Below are 6,900 nucleotides of genomic sequence, written 5' to 3' on the forward strand. Positions count from 1 at the left end.
AAGCCTTCTCTTCTGGTTCGGTTACTGTTGGTGTGTATCTTATGCCGACTGGTTGTAATCCTGGTAGGGGTGGTTGTTGCCCCAACACTAGTTGTGGTCTTTCTACACCTATAGGTCCTGGTAGGTTGCCTGCTTGATACCAAGGCATTGGTGGAAGTTGAGGAGATGCTACTTGAGCCTGGGGAGCGTAAGGTCGTTCTCTCACATACCCCTTGTTATAATAACATTCCTCCGTCCCATGGTTTGTTCATTTTTGTTCAATAGCACACCACTTGGGCTGTTTAGCATGAGGTTTGGCGTACAAGTTAATATTTTTTAGCACTTCCTCTACAAGCTGCTCCTAGATTACAGCTACTTCTCCTTTCGGTGTTGTCTTAGCGGACTTGCTTCCACTTTGTTGTGAGGATGAATCGTCGTCAAGATCCTTGAATTCACCCTCCTTGTAGACCGCACAATTGTCTACAAGGTAAAGAGCCTCCTTAGTTAACCCCGTTTAACGTCGTGCTCCTCTTCATATGTAAGTCTTTCTGGGGATCTGCATTCCTTAGTCCTTGGATAAATATAAATATAAGTCTGGACTGAGTTGGCAGTTCTTCCACAGGACAGAACTTAACATATATTTTTAGTCATAGGGCTGCCTTTCACACAGACTCCTCTTCTTTCTGTTTGAATTTATGGATTTGTGAGACTGTATTATGATCTATCCCCCTTTGTGAGAATTCCTCAATAAACTCGTCAAACACCTCGTCCATAGACTCAAATTCTCTACTCTCCACAAAGTCAAACCAAGTGGATGCATCCTCCTCTAGGGTTAGTCCAAACCCTGAAAATTGGGTAGGGAAGTCTAACACCTCTTCAGCTCTAATTACACGCACAAAGGCTACTACATGATCTCTAGAATCTCTGTTTCCCGTGTATTTCTTGTTTACCCAGTTGTGCACTTGAGAAGGTCTAATTCTACGATGGTCTACAAATCTCATCATTGGATCTCCTCGTCCTAATCTATATACCTCCTCTGGCCTTTGGTAGTGGACAGGTTCCTCTCCCAATGGTGCTCCTAAGCCGTAATTTCTAGCGGTTCTTGCAAGAGATGGTTCATCTCTTCGAACTCGCTCTATGGGTGGTCTTTCAGGCTCTCTTGACCCTTGAATTTTTGTCTTACTCTCGCCTTGATACCGTGAATAGAGTGGTGGTTCTTGTAAATCCCTTAGCCCTTGTGCGGCTGGATAACCATCTTGGTTTCGGTCTTGTTCTAATGTTGCACTTTGTTGAAGCCATGCCTGCAATGATGGTTGAGTTGCTGGTTGGTTTTGGTAGTTGGTTTTGGTAGTCTCCTCGGTGGACACTAAGCTACCCTGATCACCTGTCACCTTTTGGTCTCTAAAAATGTGTCTTCCTGATCTTAAATTCATCAAACTTAGCAATGCAACTTAACACAAATCCAACCACTCACCTGGCAAAGGATCAGTTTGCACACAACTTCTTGATTTGCCGTTGAATATACCTGTACACAAGAGTTTAATTTTGGCAATCGAATCAAAGCATTTAACCGCTAGAGGTGGTTTTAGTAATAATTGGTATAACTGGAGGGTTAACCTCAACCACTACTATATTTTATACACTTCTGATGTTCTAGATTAGGTCTGCTAATCTGGAACTGTACTTCCCTTTGATGTTGGTCAATTTACCTGAAAAGTCTTAATTCCGTCTTTGCTCTGTTAAAAGGTCAAACAAGGTCCAAATTCACTTCTAAAAGAAGTTCTGGAACTCTTAAGTCAATTGGAATATCACTGTATGTCCTCAGTCAATTTTTCTCTTCACTAAGGCCCAGTAGACATCCTACGTATCCACTGTAGACATCCCAGTAGACATCCTACGTATCCCAGTAGACATCCTACGTATCCTACATCCCAGTAGACATCCTCTGTTTTGCCTGGTTTTTGCACTATAGACTCCCCTTGATATGCTGAGTCCACAGCTATTTTTACTTTTTGATTTGGACACATATAAGCTGGTCAATGGATCAAAAATCTGTTCCATTAGCCTAATGTTGGTCTCACCAGTCAAATCAACTCCAATTTGGACCAAAATTGACTAGGAGGCTTGCCTCATGCTATACAACACCCTGCTATGCCTACAGTCAATTTCTGGCTTCAATTTTATGTATTAGACATTCTACGCGTAGCATGTCTAATTGCTCAAAATGGCTTCAAATGCAAAGCACAGACTCCTCTTGGGGTGCTGATCACTTTGGTATGCTCAAATCTGGGTTTGGAGTGCCAAATCACACAGAACACATCCTACGCGTAGGATGTCTTTTTGGCCTGTTTGACCACAGACTTGAGCCACAGCTTCCCCTTGATGTCAGCAACCCAGTGCTATGCTTAGCTTTTGGTTTCGATTTCAAAAGACCCCAATTTTAGCTGTTCTAGCCCTTTTCAATCAAAGATGCTAAAGTCTGCTTAGAACCCAATTTTCTCACCCAATTGAGATGAAACCTTTCTCACGCACTCAATAAATCATGCAGATCCTGCTCATGCAGCCACCCTATGGTTTTGGTCTTAAAATAATGCCTTGGTACAATTTGGGTAGGATGTTTGGCAATTCTGTCTATCTGGCCTTATCTTGTCAAGATATGGTCAAATTTCCACTTTCCAGGTGAAAATAGGGTAAAGCCTACCTTTTGAACACACTGGTCAACTCAAAATTTCAAAATTCCCACCAGATCCGCCTGTAGACATCCTATGTGTAAAATGTCTCCTGGCTTAAAATTTATTTTTTTCCTGACAGAAATGCTCCTAATGCTCTGCAACTCTCTCAGAAACACTCACAGCAACTTTTGAACTTCACTTCAGCTTTCAAACACTCTTTCGCGTATTTTACAACCTTGTGATGAACCTAACAGCAAGTATAACATGCATGAAGTGCTCTAGATCATGAATCATGATATCCTACTTACCCTACTTCTACTCATCATGTGAAATGGTGATATTGGTGTTTCGGTCGCTTCCTGGCCTCTCCGAACTCTCAAGCTCTCCTTTCACCGCTTCTACCACTCCAACTCCTACTCATCAACTCAACTAAGGCCTAAAAACTACTTAAGTCTACCTAAGTCGAAGGATCTACGTCAGACACACGCTCCCTAGACTCCCTCTAAGACCTAGAGAGTCCTCCACCCTCTGATCCTATCTAAATGTAAAACGGGACTCTGGCAAGCCAGAGAATCCCTATCCTCAAGGACTAGTCTCGGTCACCTACCTAGGGTTTTCATCCCCGGAGCGGCGCCAATGTTGACGGATACGCCGCGACGGACGTCAGCATAGCAAGAACTCACCTCACAAGATTTGTCAGCTAAGGACAAAGCTCGACGCACAGGCACGTGGAAGCAAGCATAGGGTGTCAATCTACACTCGACCGACTCTCGACTAATTCCTACAGAGGACTCTACCCAATGTCTAAGCTACAGCCTTCAGGAATGCATAAGAGGAGATTTCCTACAACACTTCCAAGAGCCAAATACCCATCAAACGTTCTCGAAACGCCACAGAACTTGAAGGAGACCCTACTATCACCAATAGGTCACTCTCCCTAAGGTCTATGAACCAAAATCCCAACCCTAAACACCTGGTGCAAAATCACGTAGGATGTCTGGTCGAAATTTGCAGGTCATCGTTTCCTAAAACTAAAGTGTCTAATGTGTAGCTCTACTTGATACGAACGCGTGGATATGTTGCAATGCAAAAACGGACACCGTATGCTCACCAAATCACCAAATGAAGCTCGTAGGTCGAGCTCACAAAACCAGACCGTACGCCCACAATGTAGGTATCGGCGCATAGCTCTCGTCGGGGGCAACACGCTACACTTCTCCGCACTCGATTCCGACCACCGGTGCGCGCGTAGCGTCAATATGAAACTCTCACTCTCTCTCTCTCGTACACAGTACGCTATAACAGACATAACTTTTTTTTAAATGACAAAGGTTTTTCTCATTAAGGTCAAAAAGTGGTATAAATACTTTATAATCTCAAACCCTAATGTTCCAATTGAACCATCTACTCAATCTAAATGTCAAAAATGGGATACAATCTGGAAACTTCTGTAAGCCCCAATATTTACAAAGGTGAAATGTCGGTTTTTCTCAATAAATGAATAATTACAAAAAATAATATTCCGTCGAGCAGTCATTTTCCGTAGGGTGTGTCCAGCCGCTAACACAATGGGATGGGGAACTCCTCAATGTCCCTGGCATTGGCAAGTTTGAAATAGAGTGGCACCTTGGTGGTGACTTGAAGACCCTAAAATGCATGTTGGGCACTAAGGGTGGTGCAAATACTTTATTTCCATGCATTTTTTGTTTCCATGTAAATTTGACTAAGGATGCATTGGGGAAGGCAACAAGGGTCAAAATATTAAAAGTCTGCAAGCAAGCAGGGGCTAGAGCCTGAACGATAAACAAAAGGCAAGTGGGGGTCACGTGTGGTTCAATGGCATTATGACTCGTGACCAAAGCAATCCACCATCTCATGCAGAGGAGGATCCAAATTGGCATCTCATTATTTCAATTCCCCTTAATCGAGTGCATGTGTGTTCCTTGCATTTGAGACTTAGAATTTTGGGTAAGTTGCTAATGATCCACATAAATTATTCATGGAACATGGAGCCAGAGTCACGGAGAAAGGAGTGCATGAAAGAACTTTTTCATTGGTGGGGCTTCACTTTGGTGCAGTAACCCTCTCAAAAGACCACAAAAACCCAGCAACCACACATGATAATCCTTATAAGAGATGTATAAGTGGGGCAAAGGCAAGACACTTGCTTTCAGACTATGGTGAGGCTCAAATCAGGTGTGTGACATAACAACCTACCTTAGGAAATGAGGCGACACTAAGGCTGAAGAGAGCGTGTGTGTGGAAAGAAGGCGATGAAATGATGATGCTTCTTGATCGGCCTCATCTTAGCAAAGAAGAGATACAATCATTCAAGGTGTCTATTAAAAAATTCATAGAGCTAATGGTTGATGCATGGGGCGAAATCCATATCATACATTACATGCATATCTTGTTCACCCACGGTCGATACTTTATTGACAAATATGGATCCCTTTCACTTTGGAGAAATTAAGGGATAGAAAGGTCACACTATCAGTCAAAGGCTGCCTATTTTAAGAGCACTCATCATGGTGGTGGCAAGATCCGCAACAATGCGTTTCATGAGATGTTGAGTTGGTTCTACTATGCACTAACCGGTAGAAGAAGCAAAGAGCATGGGGCAACTTGTCTCTTAGGTGCCATATTGTGAAAGTGGAAATGCAAGGATACCATGGGTTGAATGCACGCGAGAGAGAATCATCATTGAGGAGACATTGGCGAAGAGTAGGGCATGTGTGGCTTCTCACGCAGAAACAATTGTAATTTCCACTTTTTGGAGCACATTCATGATAAATTGTAATTTTTTAAAAAGTTGGGCCCTATAAATATCAAAGTGAGTTTCTAAAGTTTTTTATAAGTTTTTGAGTTCTCTCTCTCTCACTCACTCTCGCTCTCTCTCTTTCATGTCCCTCCTCCCTACTCTCTTCTCCCGCCATGAAAACCAACAACCAAGAAACAAACAATCACGAAACCCACAATCAAGAAATCAACAACATCTCGGAGAACTTGGACACATCATACTTTAGCAGTTCTTTGATAGTCTCAATCCACTCCACATGCGCATAGGTCAATGATATCGAACATCAAGCAGATACAACATTTGAACAAAGAGGCAGAGCACTTGTGGGCCAAGAACGAGCGCCAAGAGCAAAAAAACTTTGATTGGGCTCAACAAAATATTCAGAGGGCAAAACTGCAAGATTTTTACAAAGAGCAAGAGAAGTATATGATCGTAGAAGCAAAGAGGACTTACAAGATGCTCCAAGAGCGACGATACCCACACAACAAGATTGCTGAGGTCTTGAGCACAGAGGTCAAGACAAATTACAAGAGACGTGGGACCAAAGGCCTAGCACAGATTCACAACTACTCATGGACGAGCATGTGGTCAATCTCATAGAGAAGGTTTTTAATAGCACAATTCAAGAAATCTATGAGAAGTTCTTGAGCAATGCAAGGAGGATGGAAGAGGCAAGCCACCTTGCAAGGGAGAGAGAAGAATCAAGAAATACTATGGAGGAGGAAAGGGCCAAGAAGGCCACACAAAAGAGCCCCAAGAAGCCACCCTAGAAGAGTCCAAAGAAGGCCAAACAACCCTCAACTAAAGAAGCGGGTGAAAGTAGTCATGCACCAAGAGGGAAGATGGTGAAGAAGAGAAAGAATCCTCCACAAACTGCAGAGAAGACCAACTAGTGTCATGAGAGGTGCAAGAAGTACCGCAACAATAATGCCTCTTAGACTCACACTGCCCAAACCTCCACCACCACCACCACCTCTCAAGAAGAAGCGTCACTATAGACCTGGCACATATGCATTGCGTGAAATCTGCAAGTCACAAAAGAGTACACAGCTTATCATCCCTAAGGCCCCATTTTCTTGGCTTGTGAAAGAGATTAGGGATGAGTACTCAGACAATGTAACAAGGATGGAAGTAGTGGCACTAGGTGCATTGCAGTAAGTAGTGGAGGATATCATTGCATCCCTCTTTCAAGACACCATTTTGGGAATGGACAATTATGAGCATGTGACTATCAAGCCCTCACATATGAACTTAGCACTTCACCTATGTGGTGATGATTGATTTTGTAAAACCTAGATAGGAAAGCCGTTGTAACTTCTCAAGCGGCATCTTTGCCAGCTTTATCATGTAGCTATTTTGAAAATGAAATTATCATATCTATGTTTGGCAATTGCAATGTATTGTTTGAAATTTTAAGCTTCTATTGGTTATAGATTTGAATGTGGTTAC

The 6,900-nt window shown here is 42.8% G+C and overlaps 1 pseudogene; it reads left to right on the forward strand.

Moving 5' to 3' along the window:
• The first annotated feature begins 6,113 nt into the window (after nucleotides 1–6,113).
• Nucleotides 6,114–6,609, forward strand: LOC147420187 (uncharacterized; annotated as a pseudogene).
• Nucleotides 6,610–6,900: the final 291 nt, after the last annotated feature.

Source organism: Adiantum capillus-veneris, chromosome 28 (assembly GCF_014529385.1).
Source record: "Adiantum capillus-veneris isolate H3 chromosome 28, ASM1452938v2, whole genome shotgun sequence".
Taxonomy (NCBI): domain Eukaryota; kingdom Viridiplantae; phylum Streptophyta; class Polypodiopsida; order Polypodiales; family Pteridaceae; genus Adiantum; species Adiantum capillus-veneris.